General features: G+C 38.7%; 1 long non-coding RNA gene across 1 annotated transcript in view; it reads left to right on the top strand.

Moving 5' to 3' along the window:
• Positions 1–1,251: 1,251 nt before the first annotated feature.
• The window catches only part of LOC123648114, a 142,016-nt gene continuing 122,256 nt past the window's right edge, over positions 1,252–21,011 (top strand). Inside the window, exon 1 of the long non-coding RNA XR_006738493.1 lies at positions 1,252–1,301. This is a non-coding gene — a long non-coding RNA (uncharacterized LOC123648114). The remainder of the gene's footprint in view (positions 1,302–21,011) is intronic.

Raw genomic sequence — 21,011 nt, 5'->3', positions numbered from 1 at the left:
GGGAAGAGAGAGGAAGACCATGACACAGCCTTTGAGATTTTGCGATGAGCTGGCCACCTGTTTCCCTGACTAGCTGCCTGGCTACGTGCATTTCAGGGCAGTGGATAATACATTTTGCAAGAGGAAGGAAGTCTTTACAGTTCTTTGCCTTCCCCCATGGAAAGTCTTAACTGGCATCATGTTCATTCACAGCAGGCATTGAGTTTTTCTAGAAACCCCTCTGCCTCCTCCTTCCCTGCCAACAGGGTTGGGCCTGCTGAGTGGGAGGGCAATAATGCTCACTCTCTCCTGCTGGAGGGATGCTGAGTCAGTGAGGACTGTGGTCGTGGCCCCTCTGTCAACAGGTACAACCAGCCTAGAAAGCTTCATGGCTGAGGCACGGCAGGGTAAGGACAAGTTGGATTGCCGTCAGAGAGGATTTACCAAATGTGTCATTTAGTAGCTCTGCTGCTCACCACCTCCACAGAGCAAGAAAGAGCAGAGCTCCTTGCCCACCCCACATGCAGATAGCTTGTGACCGGAGCAGCATCCCTACCCACTGGGCATGCAACTCGCAGCTGAGGCCGGAAGTCCAGTAACCCACGCAGTGGGGAAAGCAAGCTCACCACTGACACAGGAGTCTGACGCTCCCATTGCCTCTGGCACAGATGGCAGAGAGCAAGGCAGGGAAGGAGAGAGCAGGGAAACCATGGCCCCAAGCCAGAGATTCCAGGGGGTTCATGGAAAGCCTGTGGCTCTGCTGTTCTTGGCGGTGATACTAGTAGTTCCTGGGGCTTGTGCAATTTGGGCACAGGCTCTAAGAGAATCCACATGACTCCTGTTCCTCACAGCAAAGGGAGGATCTGGGAAGACACACCTGGAGCACATGTATTTTCTGGAAAGAACAGATAAAATCTGCCTCATTGTGGCACAGAAACTTCTGAATTTAAGAAAAGTCATCTTTGTCTTAAATAAAAGCCATTGACAAGTTTATATAGAATAAAGAAAATAACAAAAAAGTATGACTGTGGTAGATTATAGTATTATTCAGCAAATATTTACTCACTTCTCCCTACCCATACGAGGAGTATACTTCCTGCATCATTTATGTTGGGCATGGCCATGTGACTTGTAGCAGTTTTGAGTAGAGGCTTTAAGAAGTTTTGCAAGTTTTCAACAGTCCTCTTGCTGTCCTGCCCTCTTCCACGAGAACAGCATGCTTCAGATAGGAATACTCCTCTAACTTGGATCCTGAAATGAGAAGATGCATGGAAAAATCTAAGCTGAACCCCAAACCTGGAACTGAACTGACGTCAAAACATGTGAGTGAGAAATAATTGTAGTTATAAGCCACCAGGTATGAGGGTTGTTTGTTATGCAGCATTATCACCACAGGTGCTGACTTATATATGACTTTTGTAATGAAAAATCTAAAAGTTTTTCAATTACATAGCATTAGGGTTATCTAATTACTTATGTCAGGCCCAGAGAATGACTCTATTAACTCTGCTTGGATTACAAACATACCAGTCACCACCTAGAGAAAGGAAACAGTCAAACTGGGCAAACCTAAGATGTTCCCTTAACACTGAAGGTGAGTTATGTCTGGTAATGGTGGTGGTCTACGATTGACTCCCTACCCAAACCATATAGAGTTTGGGAGAAATTTTCAAAAGAACAGAAGAAAAATTAGAAAACATGTGGAACAGAGAAAACTCTAGCTAGTGCAAACCACTTACATAATTGGATTTTTCTCTGTTACATAATTTATTTGGACCCAGAAAATTCTAAAATAATAATAAACATTTAAACAGATGATTCATTTTGTTCTCAGAGTGCCTATGGGAGTTTTCTTGATTATCTTTCAGCATTTAGTTCTATTTTACTTAGGAAAAATTTTATGAAGGAGATGGGATTTCGGGATTATAAAGGAGGAAAAGAGAATTACCTGACATAATATATGATCTCTTTTATTTTCTTTAACCACTACATTATGGAATAGATATGATTTCTTTTGAAATTTGGTACTAGAGAATTTGATGGCTTACCTTTTGTCAGTGTTTTACAATTATTTAGAGTACAAATATTCACTAGATAGACTTAATGCATGTTTTAGATTATTATTACTCTAAATGATTTTTTAGAGTACAAATATTCGCTAGATAGACTTAATGCATTTCCTCATGAACTTACAAATATAATAAAATGGCTAAGCACAGGTATGCTTCTAACATGGCTAACAAATATTGCTTTATCATAAAAACGAGGAAAGGAAATTGTTATTTGACTCCCTTTGAACTGGTGTCCAAGGTGATATAAAACAGGAAGACTGCATACTACATTCCCTTACATAACCTCTTCAGGTTATGCAAGAAAAGTTCAGATCATTTTTGTAGGAAATACAAAAAAACCAAAGCCAAAACCAAAAAACAAATAAAAATACCAACCTCATCAAATTATAGTTGGAGACATGGAACATGTAGGGAACTGATTTTATTCAGAAGAATCCAGACTGACATACTGTGTAGGTCAAGATTAAAGCCCTGTGCTTGATAGTGTTCAAAACCCAGCCCATGAGGTGGCATGCCATGTTAGGGGACCACACCATCCTACTAAGTACTTCGGTGCCAGTGTGTTGCTCCAAGTCTGAGATTTCCAATTGATGTATCACAATGGGTTGCAGATGTGACACAAGAAATTGTTGTTACTGTTGTTGCTTTTATTTTTTATGTTTTATTACAAAATAAAATATACAGAAAACCACACATGCAATAAATATTCCTCTTAAGTTATAAAGCAAAGTACCCACACAGGGCCCAAAAGTAGAAGTTTGCCAGCCACCCCAAAAGCCTTATTGTGGTCATTCTACAGAGATAAAATTGGTCCTCCACCCAAAATTTGGCTTGGATGTTGGGACTGTTGTTGCCACACATGCACAGAAAGTGTGTGAAAAGATTTATTACTCATATAATGAGGCTGTCTGGCAAGAGCAGGGCAGGTTTCTTAGCAGGTCTGAAATCGCTTGCGTAGTTTGAACTTCTTGTAGAAGCCAGTGGAGAAAGCTCAAGGGCTCTCTTACTGGCTTGCCCAGCTGTGGGACAGAATGGGGAGAGGGGTGCTGGAACATTGTCAGCAGTCAGATATCAGACAGGGAGTCAGCCTCTTCATTGTACCTCTCTTTGTGTCCCAGCTCAATGGCAGCCCCTTCCCTACCCACCAAAAGTAACCACTACCTTATCGTTTACAGAAATCACTTCCTTGCCTTTCTCTGTAGTTTTTTTTTTTTTTCTTTTTATCATGGAAGTAGGCAGTCCTAGACATCATCGTTTAGGCTTGTCCATTTAAAAAATTTCATGTGTCTTTTTAAATCTTTTAAAATCTATATTTTCTCCCTTTATCTCTTTCTTGTCCTTTAATTGAGGAACTAGGGCACATGACTTGTATGGTTTTCCATACTTAGAATTTTGTTGACTGCATATTTGTGGTTTTATACAATATATTTCTCTATTCTCCAAATTTCCTGCAAATTGGCAACTGGATGCAGAGGCTTGATCAGACTCAAGCCCATCCCTTTGGCAATGCTTGAACTGGGTAAGTTAAATCTGTGACAGAGGCTTAGTAGGACTCAGCAAAGGGAGCACAAGGCAGCTTGGTTCCTGGAGGTGGTGTTAGGAAAAAAAGAACATTTGGAATTCTCCTGTTCTTAAGTCCTTCAGTCACCTGGTTGATCCCTTCTGTTTACTCTGTACAGATACTGAGATCATGCAGGTCTTAGGGTTATCCGCTTGTGTTATATCATTCACGTGTATTTTGGAGTTTACGGTGATGCCTTGTCACATGGTTTTGTTGTAAGGGTTATTGGTTTTGCTATCCAGTTGGTCTATTTTTATGTGGGTATTCAGAAAGATTTGAAACCTTTGCTGCCACTGGCACCATCTTCCTAGAATTCCCCACAAGATTTTTTTTAATAAACTCACCATGTTAAAAATTCTAAAACCAACTTTGAAAACATTTAAAAATATACGATATTTGAATTATAATAAATAATATTTATCTGGCTTCCCCTGAACACTTCCTGACTTCAATAGTTCCCCAAAAATTATTCTGACTATTTATGTTATTAATATTTCAGACCTTCCCTAATATCTTATATTTTATTTTTTATCGTTTTTATATACTACTCAAAATGTCATGTGTCTTTTCATCAAGTCCCAGATACCTTTCTCCATGTCCCGTTGCCCTTCCAGTGTACTGCGTATGCTTTATAATAATCATTTTTTTAACATGTGCCGACTTGAAAGAGGGTTGAGTAACACTTCTCAAAGGGATCCTCAGTGTTTATCATAAGAATAGGCTCGCAGTTCTGGGAAAATAATACAGTTCTATTTTGTTTTTAATGGACTGTCAACATGATGAAGCAGAAATGTTAAATGCACTCTTGGTTAGATACTGGTGGAAGGGTGGACCATTTGCAAACCTTCCATATTGTATATCTGATCCCACAGGCTTAGACTATATGAGACTCACTGATGATACTATTGTGTCTGGAGAAGTTCAGAGACCTTAAAATGCTGATAAAACTTTCCTTTGCTTCATTTCCTTTGATTTTGCTTTCCTTTCCTTTAAAAATAAAAAAGGCAATGAAGCCACAAAATACAAACAACTAAGCTTTCAACAAAAGACATAATCTTAATGGTCTTTCCAACTTGGCAGGCAGAATAAAAGCTCTTCAAATAAACAAAGATCCTGCAAAAACAAATTTTCTTGTCAATAATATTGGGCAGGATCCAGAGGAGCTGAAAAATAAGCATTGCAATTTTCTGAGTGCCCCATGATCCAGTGGTACCTTTGTGAGATGTACCCAGCACCTTGCTTTCAGAGGTGAGGGGCAGCAGATGATGTATTGGTTTCCTAGGGCCGCCGTAACAAAAGTACCACAAACTGGGTGGCTTAATATATTGTATACTTAAAAATATATAATATTTGAATTATAATAAATAATATCTATCTGGCTTCCCCTGAAAAACCTCCTGAATTCAGTAGTGTGAAAAAAAAATTATTCAGGTTATTTATGTCTGAATAAATGGGAAAAATTTATTTTCTCACAGCTCTAGAGGCTGGAAGTCCAAAATCAAGGTGTCAGTAGGGTTAGTTCCTTCTGGAGGCTCTGGTGCATATCGCTCTGCTAGCTTCTGGTGGTTGCCAGCATCCTTGGTGTTCCTTGTCTTATGGCTGCATCTCTCCTTTATCTGCCTCTGTTGCCACATGATGTTCTTCCAGAGTGGTCTTTCTGTGTGTCCTCTCCTCTGCTTATAAACACAGCTCACCTAAGCCAGTACTACTTCAATGCCATTCAATGCCACTCACTAATGCCATTGCAGAAAAACCTATATCCAAATAGGTTAAATTCTGAGGTTCCAAGTGGGCATGAATTCGGGGGAGACACTAGTCAACACTATAGATAACTTCCACATTCTAACCAGAGTCTGAAATTTTTAGCCTTTGCAAAAATCTACCAACAGTGACTATGTTTCTATTTTAACAAAATGAATAGTGTTTAACCTTTTTAATACTTGTCCCTTCCTTAGTTTTATTTGTATTTGTTACATTTGAAGGTCACACTTCTTTTGTTCGTCTCCTTTCTATATATTTCTATTCTCCTTAAGGAATTAAAAATAGAGCTCCTAATCAAGAATTCTGAATGATACATTAATGAAAACGTAAAGACTCTTGTTCTCATAAGTCCTCTGTTTAACACTATTTTTGCCTTCCTACTTACTGTAAAATGCCTGCCAGTGGTAACATTTCTCATGGCACCAAAAAGAATGTTGAAGTTGGCAAATCTCAAGCACTAAAAACAAAAATCAATATTGCCCTTTTGGAATAGAATTTTATATCTAAGTATTCTGACCTGGGAAAATTTCAAGGGATGATATATTGGTCTCTTCTTCTTTACACAAGGTATCATCATTATTAGGAATTCATTTTTATATTTCTTCCCCAAAGCCAAAGATGCCCCAAAGTATTAAATTATTTTGATCTATTACTTTTCTTCCTGTCACCTGACAGCATACTCATACTTCCGCTGAAATGGTCACCCAACCTCTAATGAAATTGCTAACCTCAATTTAGCTTTATGCTCAAGTCCTCCAGGTGTGGTCATTATTATTTTTATTTATTTGTTTGTTTCTGCACCGCTAGGGTTAATTATCAGAAAGAAGATGGGGCAGGAAATTAGAATACCCAGTGCTTTAGAAAAGTAAGGGAATCTGTATGTATGTGTGTGAGAGAAAGTCAGAGGCACAATGAGAATCTACATGACTACAAACATTCACAGTCTTTCAAATGCCCTGCTTTCCACAGATTTTCCTACTCCACCAGATCTTAGTTTTGATATGCTCATAAATCTCTAAAAAGTAAGCCTCTGTATCAGTTAGGATTGGGTTCAACTGAATGTAAGAGAAGAACTAGCAGTTTAAATAAACAGGAGTTTATATCTCTCTTGAGGGAAATTTGCAGGGTGGCGGCTCAATGTTGCAAAATGCTGTTGCCAGCGACCCCTACTTCCTCTACCTCTACCAGAGCTATGATAAAACCTGTTCTTCATGATCCAAGATTGCCCTTCTCCTCTTCCTTTATCATATCTTCTTAGGCAGCAGCATAGAGAAAAATGGAGGGAGGAAAGAAGAGTAAGCCCCCTTTCTCTTAAGGAGACTTTCTGGGAACACTACTCAATGTAAATTTCCACTGCATGGGTGGGAACTTGGTCATGCAGTCACATCATGGTCTGAGCCTTAGTAATGTCATCTAAGCTGCGTAGAAACAAGCAGTTAATGGGGTTGCATGATAAAACAGTGACTGCCCAGTTAAATTTGATTTTCAGATAAATAATTTTTTTGTATAAGTATGCAATAGTTGGGAAATACTTATACTAAAAATGATTCATTGCTTATCTGAGATTCAAATTTAACTGGGCATCCTGTGTGTAACACTTGGGACATGCTTATATTAAAAATTGATTTGTCATTTTTCTTAAGGTCAAATTTAATTTAGCAATCTATATTTTTATTTGCTAAATGTGACAAATCTTAGTTAGAAATCAGGATTCTACTAGTAAGAAAAGGAGGCAAATGGCTATTAGGGGGTAGGTGAACAGTGGTCGTTGGCACAGCTACTTAGAAGGGCCTGACGCACTTGAATGTCATCTGGTTGTGAAATTACAAAATGGACTTTGAGATAGGGAATAGGAAAACTGGGGATAAACAGACCTTCTGAGATCATCTTTACTATCTTTGCTAATAAACCTGTACTAATTAATCTTTGCTAATAAAGTCTGTGATTGAAAGCATCATTTGAAGTACTTAACCTTTCAAATATAGTATTTGTTAATGAGGCTGTAGAGCACTTAACGTGATTTTCTGCATACAGGATAGGAAGACACTGACCATAAAAAAAAGATCTTTGTAAATTGCCTTCACAGTGCTGTAGGCAGAAAGACACAAACTCTTGCTTATGCTGGGTCAGAGTCCCTCCGTTTGAATCTGACACAAGGTGTGAACATGGTCCCTTCTGAATGGTTCCTTTGTACCTGTCACAGATTTTGAACGTTAATTTCAACTTACCACGTATGTAACTCATTTAGTTTATCTTGGAATATGAGGGGAGCCCCCAGGAACCACTGGCTTAGGCTGAACTTCTCAGATACAGAGATGCTTTTCTGTCGGATCATAAGGTCATCTCCGCATGGACCAGCCTTCCATCCTGAATGGACCTTTAGGCCTCCAGCTTGGGTCTGACTTACAGCAGAAAAAGGAACACTTAGACTTTCTATTTACATCCCATTTGGTGGAAAGCAGCAAGCTACACTCTGAAGATAAAGCTACAATATCCATACTTTCCTGTCTTTACATCCTGGCTCATACATTGGCCATAAAGATTATATATTATGAAGATGCATTTAAACAGATTTTCTTGTTCATGTGCCTCATTGTTTTCTTCTTACCTCTTCTTTCCCAGGATATCTGTTCCTCTGACTTCAACAAGAAAATTTTGTAGCAGATTTTCAAATTATAACATTTTCTTGCAAAAAGGAAAGAAGGATGACTAGTGTATTTGGGATTATTGCTTTTTTTTGTCCCTTTGGATTTTGAAAGTATTGAATGATTCATAATTCATTTCCAGGCACTGATACTATTCTTCTGGCTGTCTCTAAGTCATGATAAGAAAAAAAAAAATCCTCCAAGAGCAAATTGAGAAGTAGCATATTTGTGGCTCAAGCTAGATGAATGGAAAAGAACAGAACACTCAGTGGATTAAATAGGATACTGCAAAGTAGGGTTTAGCGATTGAATAGTCGCCCAGTTTATATTAAAGGACTTATTTCCATTTGCAAAATGATTCCCTTTGTATGGTTCAAGGATTAATGTGCTGGGCATTTTCCCAGCACTAAGCATTTATTTAAAAAAGCTTTCCATGTCAAGAAAATGCAGGTTCTGAAGCGATAAATTTAATTGTGAGATGTATAACTTGCAGTTCTGGCAAATTTCAGGTGTTGAACATGCTCCAACCATTTTTACTGGAATGGGAGGGATACATTGAATGCCATGACTCAATTCCAGTTGTGTTATCACCTCCAATCAAATGAAAATGCCCTTGAAACTGAGGGGGTGTGCATTCCTCACAGTGCTTACATTCAACATATAGCCCCATGAGGCCAAACTTCAAGATGAAAGTGAAGGAAATTAGACAGTTACGCAGAAATTTTCAAGTTTTGGCAATATGTCTGGATGGATGACTAAATTTTTCACTTTTCATCCATTCCTGTGCTTAACTATCCAAAGTGATGAAGTTGTCTTGGTGGATGCTCTGATTTGGCAATAACAGGCATAGTAAGCTTCCTAAGATCATGGCTTGTGGTACTGTGAATACCATTATTAATATATATGCATTTTTAAACATTATTTCTCAGGTGCTCTAGAGTAAACTCCAGTACCATTGCTGGTAGCTATCGAGCTTTTAGTGCAAGATCTGATCATTGATCATCTCCAATTCTCAGTTTTCAGTGTTGAGCCTGACATATGGTTGGCACTCAATACGTGTCTGGTGAGCAAAATGGAACAACCCACATTGCGATGGAAACTTAACCACAATAGCTGTTACACTCAGAAGAAATATTTAAAAAGCTAAGCCAGAAAAGATTTTTAAAAAAATTCAGCTCTGAAAAAAAGCAGTTAATACAAATATGAAAAATAAGACATACAGCCAATAAATCAGTCACTGGGCTTCACATACTTGGTTAATATCACATTGAAGTTGGACTTCATTTGAAGGAGAGTATTGTAACCTCTACAAACACAAAGACTCACAAAGGAATAAAAAGAGCAGTTCAATGGTCAACATTGATTCAAAAGGAATTTCTTCGGAGCTGCTCCCTGGTCTACGGCAATGTCGGCATCTTTCTTTCCTCTCCGTTTCCTTTACACATCCCAGCAATTGTCTTTCCTCTCTGTCCTTCACCCTCAGCTCCCAAGATGATAATATTCTTCCTCCCTTACCCTACAGAGATTTTTTTTCTTCCTTCCCTTCCTTCACAGGATTTCTCTTAGCCCTTTATTACATGTAAGAATTATCTATTCCCTTAAGGAAGGGTGCAGAGAGGGGAATTGGGTTAGAAGTTGCAGAATTATCTCTGGGATGCTAGATGAATGACCACGTCTGTATACATTTCCAGATTAATCATTTTTGTCCCAATGCGGTAGTACTTTTAGTCAGTTACTTCACAAGAATTGGATTTTGATATGTAAAAAGAATGAGGTCCCATAATGTGTTCAGTGTTCATTAACACAATTATTTTATAGCCATCACAGACATTTCAAGGCCCAGTGAAGCTCACTCCTGCAGATGACTTATCTTCTATCATATGGTTAGCTAGGCAGGTAAACAGAATCATAAAAGTTTTACAATGCAGAATTGGTGAAAGATGCGCCACAGAACCTGGCATCCTTGAACTTAAACATTTTCAAGCTAAAATGTACCCTGCTTAGGGTAGCAGCACTTACTTTTGGAGAGTAGATTAGTAGCATAGCTTTATGACAACTGCAAGTGTTCAGGCAAGAGGAAATACTACAGACTGAGCTAGGTATTTCACATTTATCCTCTGGCTAGCAGTACATATTGAATGACCATTTCTAGGGAAGACTCTCAAGAGAATTCTTACATAACTTAGTGGCCTTGGTTTGACACACTACATTCTAAGGTCTTTTACAGCTCTGATTAAAAATTTCGCAAAAATTATCTCAACTATAAATGGTGGAAATATGTTTTTATTAAGTACATATGATGTCTGGGAATTGATTGGGTATTGTCCCTATTGGGAAAGCCTGATTAATTTTAGAACAACAAAATAATGCAATAAAGATAAGCACATGAAAACCAGAACATTACACATTCTGGTGGGAATTTCAGATATTGTTGACTGTATCTGAAGCTACAAAAAAAAGTTAGTGTATATGGGAGTTTAGCTGGAGGGATATTTCCAATATTTTCTCTTCCTGCCCCTTTTAGTGCCTCTTTAACTATGTCCCCATCCCCCACCATGGCCATCACATGTCTGTGAAAATGGTTTTCATCTAACATTTGTTTACTTTCAAATTACAAGTGCATCCTAATGGACACCTATGGTGTTCTACTCCAGAATCCTCTTGGCCTTATGTTTTATTCTGGCCACCACTGCAGTGGGTGACCTGTACCCTCATCATTGCTCACTACAGTCTGAACTCTTGGCCTCAGGCAATCCTCCCATCTCAGCCTCCCAAGTAGCTGGAACTGCTGCTGTGCACCACCACACCTGGCTTATTTTTAAAAAAATGTTTTGTAGAGATGGGGGTCTCACTATGTTGCGCAGGCTGGTCCCCAACTCTTGGCCTTAAGCAATGATCCTCACGCCTTGGCCTCCCAAAGCCTTGAGATTACAGGTGTGAGCCACCATGTCCAACTCCCTGCAGGCTTTGATCAAAATAGCACAGCTACAACAGGTCAGAACTCCCCCGGCACCTTTGTCTCTGCCCCAGTCAGATACCCTTTGCTTCCTCTCTTGGCCTTATCTGTTCTGCAAAACTGTTGGAAGCTCACTCATACATTCACATCTCAAAGCATGAGGGCCATATCTTCTGGGGGTCCTTCCTTTAGCATTGGTGGATGAAAGCTGTTGCGTACATACTTTCCTGTTTGTTCCCCTGTGATCAGAAGGTCCCTGCAGAATGGAACACCAGTTGCCTGTGGCAGAAGCCAACTCTACAATACAAGTTTGTGTAGGTTTTTCCTCCTTTTGTGTTTTACTCTCCTGTCCTGCACTCCTGCTCTAAAGGATCACATGACCAAATAAACGATGGGCATAAAGGTGTCGGTCTCAAGCGCTGGGGAAACACAGGCTGAAACACTCATATATCATAGTTGGGGATCTTCTTATCCTTTGTTAAGGAAGAGTTATATAAAAATCCTTTCTATGCATCTTTATTTTTTTTTTGTTTTTTGATTACCATGAACTTATACTTTGGCAAGGAAGCTTGTGATCCACACTGTCCAGTAGACAGCCACTAGGTACATGTACATATTGAGCCCTGGCAATATGGCTAGTACAAGCTGAGAGGTGCTGTAAGTGCAAAGTACATACCAAGTTTCAAGACAGTACATAAAACTTAATTTTTATGTAGGTTACATGTTGAAATACTATTTTGCATGTGTTGGCTTAAATGAAATATATTATTTAAAATTAATGCAGCCATTTTTAACTACTTTAAATGTGGCTATTAAGCAATTTAGTATTACATGTGTGGCTCTCATGATATCCTTATTGAATGCTTCTACTATAGATGAAAGGAGACTTCAGAGACAAATTAGTCAATTGCAAAGTGCTGACTTTATTCAAAGCTAATTGGAACAAAACTCATGTAAAAATTATGAGACAATGAGGAAAAGTTGAAAACTGCTTGGATATTTGATTTGAGCATTTTTTTCTTGTTGTTTTTTGAGACAAAATCTTGTTCTGTCACCCTGGGTAGAGTGCAGTGGTGTCGTCATAGCTCCCTACAACCTTCAACTCCTGGGCTCAGCCTCCCAAGTAGCTGGGACTTACAGTCCCATACCAGGACCCCAGCTAATTTTTAGTAGAGATGGGGTCTCGGTCTTGCTCGGCTGGTCTCGAGCTCCTGAGCTCAAACAGTCCTCCTGCCTTGGTCTCCCAGAGTGCTAGGATTACTGGCATGAGAGCCACTGCACCTGGCCAATGAGAGGAAATATTAGTAACTCTTTTTTTAGGTGTGATAGTGGTCTCAGGGTTATTTTTTTTTTTTTAAGTTCTTATCTTTTAGAGATTTGTACCAAAATATTTAAGAATGAAATGATATGATGTCATAGATTTGCTTCAAAATAATCTATGCATGGGGTAGGAAGAAAGTGAGTAGGCATATAAATGAAATACAAGTGGCTTTTAATTGACAATTGGTGAAGTTAGGTAATGGTACCTGGGAATTTATTATCTTTTCATCTCTAGTTTCCCAGATATTTGAAATTTTCTACAAGAAAAAAATAATTTATCAAAAGAAGTAAACTTTTGTCAATGTTTAGTGGTAAAAATGTACTGACCTATAAGTTGAGCAAGCAAGTAATAAATATGTAATCAAGTCTCCACTAACCAGAATTCAGTTCCTTCTCAGCCTCTTAGCAAGAGGCTGGTACTCAATGCAGTTTTATTATAGTGGGGGTGCACAAAATGTAGTTGTCCTCATTGCCTGGGGGAGTTAACCTGGTTAAGTTATGTGAATAACTTAATGTGTGTTCAATTCCAAAGTAACCTCTGTGCCATCCAAAGGAAGGAATTTAAGGAGCCCCTTTTATATTACAAATATATAAAAATATAAATAATATATACATTTATATTTGCACATTGCATATAAGTATATATGGCATATTATATAACACAAATATATCATAAATAAATTTATAATAATTTATATGTTGTATATTTATATATTTATTTATATTTATTATGTCTGTAAATATAAAATTTAATGTACAAAGATATTTAAATAAATACTACATAATAAATATAAGTACATTATAAATATATAAAAATATAAACTTATAAATATAAAAGGAACTTCCTTTTGTATTATGCCTTGTTTTCTATCCTTCTCTCAAAATCATTTTCATTGCAACACTTCTAAAATGAAAATATTAATTTTCTCTCCCTGTTATAAAAGTGTTAGAATTTGATGTTCTATCTTGTAAGCTTCTCAGTGAATTAATAATCATATTGCCTTAGTCCTGAGACAGAGAAAGATTTAATTTAATCATTAAGAAACAAGAGATGTTTGGGTTCTACAGGCAAGAACCCTTATAAAACACATCTGAACTAGTGGTGCTCCAGGATATGGATATTTTGTGGCCCATTTTTTAATCCTTCCAGCATTATGATGTACAGGAAGAAGGAGTGGATTGGAGTGATTAGGGTGGCAGGGACAAGGTACGTCCCTTTTTGAGTCCTGTTTCAGAATATTAATAAAATAACCAGTGAAGGTAGTTCACTCAGAGCTCATTTTCCATCTGTCTTCTGTTCCTAATTGATAAAGTGCTCATGACCTCATTGTGTCCCAGGCTTGGAGTCAGGACTCCACCAGCCTCTCTATGCTGGGGCCTTACTGAGCAGAGCTTCCTACGGCTGCACTGTGCATGCTAAATCTGTCCAGAGTAGTTCCATTTAGATAAAATAAACAACTCATAGCTTAAAAGCTCTAATTGAGAACACTCTGTGTCATTATTACCTTGCCACCTTTGGGGCTTCTGAAAATAAAGAACATCTTCTGGTCTAAAACCTATTAGATTGAGTACCCCTTGAGGGATTTAAATCCCAGCACCAAGTATACATAGGGCTTGGCATATAGAAGATGCTCAGTAAATGTTTATGAATATTATAAATCTGGGTTAAGAATGACCCAGATTGCTTGTCTAATGGGTTATTGATCTCACATCTTCTACAGTAGAAAGGTATAATGTTTCTACTTCTACTGTAGTACTATCGATTTATAAATTGAGTAGCATTCAAGTTTCAAAAGAACTAAAATCTTTTTTCCCACATTAAATGGTCCGTGCTCTGGGATTCACAGAATCATCACACTTTAATGCAAGAAGGTATCTTAGAAAGTGTCTAGACTAGATGTTTTCAAATTGTGTCCTTGGGGACGCCAGTATTCCATGCACAGCCTAAGGGACTTCTGAGGGGACATAGAAGGAGTCTTTGATTCAAACTTATGTTGGGGTTCATTTGGGAGGAGATAAAAAGGAGTACCTGGCTTTGCAGAGTTTAGAAATCACTGGTCTTGACCAACTGCTTTATTTTATAGAGAAGAAATAGAATTCCAGATATATTCAGTGGCAAGCTCAAGTTCACACTGTCAGAGCAAAAGCAAGGCTAGAACTCCCGGTGCAGGCCAAATCCCCCCATCACACCCCTGCCCCAGTCCACTATGTCATTCCATGGTAAAAGGTACATGACTTTTCTTCCTTTTGAGGTCACATTGACCCACATGCATTTGAATACATTTTCACATTGTCTAAAGTGATCTTACATTTCCATCATGAGTTTATCTTCTATTTCCCAAAATTGATTATAATGTTCTTGGGGATTGGAACTAAAACTTCTATTTTCTTTGTACCCTATCTCCTATTCCCAGTGGAATTTCAGTAAGTGTTACTCATGAATTGACTGACAGAAAATGGAATCCAAGATATAGAAGCTTGAGAAAACTGTGGTTTAGCCATAGAGGACACAGGTAAAGTTTCTAAAATATCAGACAACCTTTCTCTGTTGTGTAGTTTGGAGACATGGTTTTGACTAACAGCTGCATGGGTCCATCAGGCTCCTGATGCTTTAGAAAAATGTCCAGCATGGTGAGTGCTTGGAAAAAAGATCATTGGTGTGTTTTGTATGTTTTAGAAAAAATGAGGATAAGTACTCATAATTTCTCACTCACAGTGGAGAAAATGGATGCATGAGAGCTGAGTTGGTGAATTAATATAGCAATTAATGCCGACTGTGTCTGAGCTAGCACCAGGTTGACCTCATTGAGTTTTTAATGAGCACTTAGATTGTTGTATTTTTTTTGGTTTTTCCAACTTTCACAAAGGAAAGGAGAGTAGGGTGGAGTGGTTTAGTGCATGTGCTCTGAAATCAGTCTATTTTTGAATCTCAGCTTTGCCAATTACTAGTTGTATAACGTTGGACAAGTTACATAACCTGGTTAACCCTCGGTTTCTTCACCTGTAAACTGGAGATACAATTTCCTCAATAAGATTTCTGTGAAGATTAAGGGGCATATTGTAAATGCAGTGTTTGGCGCAGCACCCTGTTGTGATAAGGGCTCACCCGTGGTTGTGCGCATTAGGGCAGCACACTGAGCTGTTGGGGGTGAGGGCAGACGTTTGTGATTCCCATTCTGCCTATTATTGTCTCTTAGTTTATAAATTAGAGAACTCGAGGTTGCAAAATGCTGACTTGCCACCTTACTGTGTCAGTTGACTTTTTAGTTTGCTACTAGTGTACACTTATGTATTTAGCAACATTGCTATTGTTTATGTGTGTAAAGTAGCCATGAGAATGCGCCTCTCAGATCTCTCCCTGTGTGAGTGTAGTTGACCAGAGGTCTCAGCTGCTGGGCTCTGACATCCAGCCTGGAGTTGGTGCTGAAGCCACACTTTCCACAGGCTGCTCCCAGCCACTGACTGAGCCCAGTGGGGATACTGAGGGGGGCTCATCCACTGTGGGGGGGAGGGGAGGACTCCCCTGGTGGGTGGCTTTGGCTATATGTCTCCCTAGCAGCCACGCTGAACATTCTTAGTCCTGAGCTAGCATCTAAGACTCTCCCACCCAACCTGCCATCTTCCCTTCTGTCCTTCCCATTCCTTCCCAAAGGTCAGACCCATGTGATGGTCTGACAGCTCTCACAGCCTCTCCTGGCTCCCTTCCCATTGTCCCTGACAAGTGTTTGCTTTAATAAAATATTTGCATGTCTAACCCTGTCTTGATTCCTTCTTCTCAAGGACTCAGACTAAGACACTGTGACCTTACGCAGAGAGCAGAGCTGAAGAATGTAACTGTGGTTTTCCAATACCCAGTGCACCTTGGATAGCTAATTGAATAAGTCTTATATGATGGTGATGACCAAAGAATCCCAGAACCATAAAGACGCCCACAGAGATGACATGGTTTATTCAGCCTGATGCTCTGCAGACAGTAAACATTTAAGGAACGCACAACGGATGGCTCTCTTTTGCTTGAAAGTCTTCCACCTTGGCAATGCATCCCAGATTTGTCTAATGTTCTTGGGTGGATGAAACTTCTCCTTATGCTGATAACCAAACCTGTCAGCTGGTAAATACTGAGCTGAAGTTCAAAAATAGTTCTGTTAAAGGCAAGCTCTTTGCTGACTGATTGGCCAGAGTGAAGAGTACTTAAGAATTACCATTCTTATTACTTGAAGAATAATCACTGAGAAAATGTTAAACCCACTATTTTGGGTAGGGGAGTAGGAGACAAGGAAAAGAAATGAAATTTGCGTTTATTAAATACCTTAATGTACAAGATGCATTTATTAGCTCCTTTAAAGAGGCCTGTGATGCAGATGTTATTCTTTTCTTTCTGTGAGCAAGGAAATGGAGATTCAGAGTGGTTTAGTAAGTGGCTGGGAGGGCATGGTCTTTCACCTTTGGATCTAGACCCTGCATGCTAATGCTCTTAGTACTTGTACTTTGTGCCATTGATCCACGATCTTCCTGACTTCTCTGTAATTATTTTTTTCCATTTATCTTGGACCTCCCATCTGAATCAATGAACTTTGTGAATCCAGAAGTCTTCCTTTTGAATCTGAGCAGGAAATCACAAATGGAACCGAACAAATGTTAGTGCGATCTCTGTACACATTTTTCTGGGTCCTGGCTTATGCTGGCCTTTTGAGCAGAGAAAGGGGCTTGTAGTCATTTGACAGTGTCAAGCAAAAAGGCCAGCATGAGGAAAAAAATAACCTCTCTTTGGTAGTTCTCTCTTCTGTAAAAATTTATCAAATGTGGCTATAATTCCATCGTTTTACATTATGATGCTAATGACCATAAAACACAAAGCTTACCTAGGAATGGTAATTTAGTAGTCCATTAGCAGAAATTGAAAAACTTAGCTGGAAGTATTACTAGTTTGCAGAATAAGAAGAAGGTTCTGAGAAATGTGACCCATATCCACAGGGTTTGTTAGGAGAAGGCCAAGAGAAAGACTCGAAGTAGGCAGAGCTCCTGGGAAGAGCCCACCTTTCTGGTCATCGTGGCAGCAGGAAGCTCTGGGCTCCCAGGAGGGAGAGACAGAGGTGCACTGAGTGGGCGTGGGGTCCCTGAAGCAAGCTCCCCACAGGCCGGCCCTGCGTTCTGCTCCAGCACTCCTGTCCCTCCCCCACAGACAGCTGCTTCTCCTCCATGAGTTTCGTCCAAGACAAGCAAGAAGTGGAGCCCAGGGAGTGCTAAAAGCCAGAGGGATGAAAGGATCGAGAAGGAGAATGTGCAGTCCCTGTCAAAGCCTTTCTCCACGCTTTCTTCATAGTTCTCTGTACTTACGGGATAACTTCAAACATACACATACTAACTAACACACTAATCCGGAAGTAAGTGAAGACTCCCAATGCCAAGGAGACAGGGAAATGATTTTGCAAAGTATCCATGAGTGAGAATTAAAGCCACCAGAGCAAGGTCCCCGACCTGTGGGGGCCTACAAATAAATGTGTCATAATAATAACAAGGAGGTTGTGGATGTAACATCAACTGAGTTAAGGGGAACCATGTGGTTCACCGTGAGTCTACTCAGAATAGTAAAAGAGAGGCTATAAACACTTAGGGCATAGACAATGTGGGCCTGCAGACCAGGATCTTTTCTGTATTTCTGGAATTACGTAGACCAGCTAGACGGTCTACACAGACAGAGAAAATAGGTAAATGAAAGGCTCACATAGGACCTTCCATCACAAAATCCTAACTGGGAGAACCTATGAATCACCATTGCTAAAGAACATTTTTTTAGCCTTCAAGTGAACAAGACCTGGAGTGCCCAAACTAAAGAGAAGAAATGAGCTTACTTTGTATAAAGATGCCCAGAAAGGGTAAAATCCCAGATATTTGAAGGGATTCATTTCATTGGAGACAATTTACATTATTAAGAAAGTCCTTCCTATTGTTATCTCAAATCCTTCCCAATACAGATGGAACTCACATAGAGTCAGGCAATGGTAATTTAAGAAGAGCAGTTATAACACTGTCTTTGAAATAATCTTCCTATTATGAGAAGGAGAAAAATAACGTCAGTGTTTTCTACAAAGTCGTATTTTCACCTGGTAAAATTCTTATATTGTTTGTATTTCTAGTTAAGTGTAAGTGAGCGAAAGCTCTCATGGCCTCATTAGAGTTATTTTGTTTATTTTTTATCTCTCTCCACCAGCTCCATGAGGGAAAGGATTTTTTTTTCTGTTTTGTTTATTGTTATATTTCCAGAGCCTAGAAATAGTGCCTGACTTATAATAGACATTTAATAAATATTTACCGAAATAATGAACTAGACTTTTATAAAATCATCTAATCACTGTCCCTTGCCTTCCATTTTGTTCTATCCAATCTATCTTCATCTCTGAAGACACAGTGGTCTTTCTAAAACTCAAATCTTGATGACAGCACCCTTCTTTCTCACACTTTTCAAAAGATGCACACAGTCTAGGATCAAGTCCATATTCTTCAATAAGCTATTCAAGTGCCTCTGTGATCTGGCACCTACTTATGTTCCCTGACAGAGTCTGGAACCTTTTGCACCAGGACTGCTGTTGTCCTTGGTGATGCTTCCTTGTTGCCCAGGACATTTTTCTTCCCTAGTGCCCTTCTTCCCTTGGCAAACTTTCATTTGTCCTTCAAGACCAGGAAGAGTGTCACTCCTTCTGGGAAGTCTTCTCAGACTAACTCCCACGCTGATTTACTAAGTTTGGCACATAATGCTACATAAATGTTTCCATCAACATGTTTATGATGTATCAGAATGATGAATTTTTATGTCTTTGTCCCCTACTATTACCTCTAGGTTAACCTAGACCATAGACAGAGTGACTTATAACAGAAATGTATTTCTCTCAGTTCTGGAGGGGCTAGGAAGTCCAAGATGAGGGTGCCAGCATGATCAAGATCTGGTGCCATCATGATCAAGTTCAAGTTGCCAACTGCTAACTTCTCACCATACCTTCACAGGTCATTAGTCTTCATTTTTTTTATTGTGATAAGATACACATAAGACAAAATTTGTCATTTTAAGTATACAATTCAGTGGCATTAAATATACCCACAATACTGTACAATAGTTAACATTACTTATTTCCAGAACTTTTTTTTTATCATCCCAAACAGAAATGCCACCCATTAAACAATAATCCCACTCACTCTGCCCCAAATCCTTGGCAACCACCTATCTAATTTCTGTCTTTATGATTTTAACTACTGTAAGTACTTCATATAAGTGGAATCATATGCTATTTGTCCTTTTGTATCTGGCTTATTCACTTTGCGTATTTTTAAGATTCATCTATGTTGTAGCATATATCAGAATTTCATTCCTTTCCAAGGCTGAGTAGTATTCCATTGTATGTATATACCACATTTTGTTTATCTATTTGTCTGCTAATGAACATTTGAGTTGTTTCTAACTTTTTGCTGTTGTGAATAATGCTGCTATGAAGGTTGATGTACAAGTATCTGTTTGAGTCCTTGCTTTCAATGCTTTTGTATATATACTTAAGAGTAGAATTGCTGGATCATATGGTAATTCTATGTTTAACTTTTTGAGTAACCATCAAAATATTTTCTACAGTGGATACAACATTTTACACTCATACCAGCAATGCACAAATATTCCAGTTTCTCCACATCCTTGCTAATACTTGGTATTTTCCTTTTTTAGTAATAACCACTTAATGAGTACAAATTGGTGGCATTTTGATGGCATATAAATTTAGGTGGGGGTTATATTTATATTTTCAACTTTGGGAATAAAATTTGAGCAAAAAATCACTATGCTTAAATTGTGAAAAATTAGAAATTCACTCTTATTTATAAAACCATTCCCAGCTTAGGTATAGTTTTGAGAAAAGCAAAGATACAATATAGGAGTAGAAAGTAGTGGGGGTGGGGCAATGATAATATTCTCATGACCTGACATAGAGCAATTTTTTTGAGTTAATAACCTTCACAATTTAGTCCACAGGCACTTCTGAAAACATACTTAATTGACAAACGTATGAAGCAGGATCATTCTAGTAATGATCTCCAGTGAAATTGGTTCCATTTTTTTTCCGTTAGTTTGAGTGTTTTTATGAGTTCAAGGATGGAAAAAGCTTACAGAAAACCACATATAAGCAAATACTGTGGATGTGAAAATATGCATAGAAAATGTTGCTTATTTTTATAAAACTTTTTTACAGTATATTAAGGCAAAACCAATGTTATTGCAATATTAAAGTTCAGAATTTCAGCAATCTATTTAAGGCCCCTAGAGAAAGATTAGTTACAGCAGGGAACTCCAGTACTTTTGAGGCCTGCCAATGAAGAAAGATTATTCTCTTGCAGACTTGGGGAAGCATTTAATAGGAGGAATTTTATAAAAGTGACTTTACAGCACTCTTTGAAGACAAATACTCTGAATTGATTGATTTATAGTGAGTTAGCCTTGGTGTTCTAAAATCAATCAGCTACAGGCAGCAGTATTCCCATGGGGCAAGAAGTAGAAAGAGGACCATCCCCTGCATTATATGCTAGTACCATGTAAGTTCCTTCCACAGTTATAGGATTTTGTGAGTGCTTTACTATACAGTTATCTAATAGCATCCTCCTTATTATAACCTTGTGATATCGGCATTGCTAAGACCGTCATCTGCATTTGTCCAAACCAGACCCCAAGGCCTAGAGATGGT

This window comes from Lemur catta, chromosome 12 (genome assembly GCF_020740605.2).
Source record: "Lemur catta isolate mLemCat1 chromosome 12, mLemCat1.pri, whole genome shotgun sequence".
Classification (NCBI taxonomy): Eukaryota; Metazoa; Chordata; class Mammalia; order Primates; family Lemuridae; genus Lemur; species Lemur catta.
The sequence above is the reverse complement of the archived record's forward strand: the minus strand, read 5'-3'. Positions and strand labels throughout refer to the sequence as shown.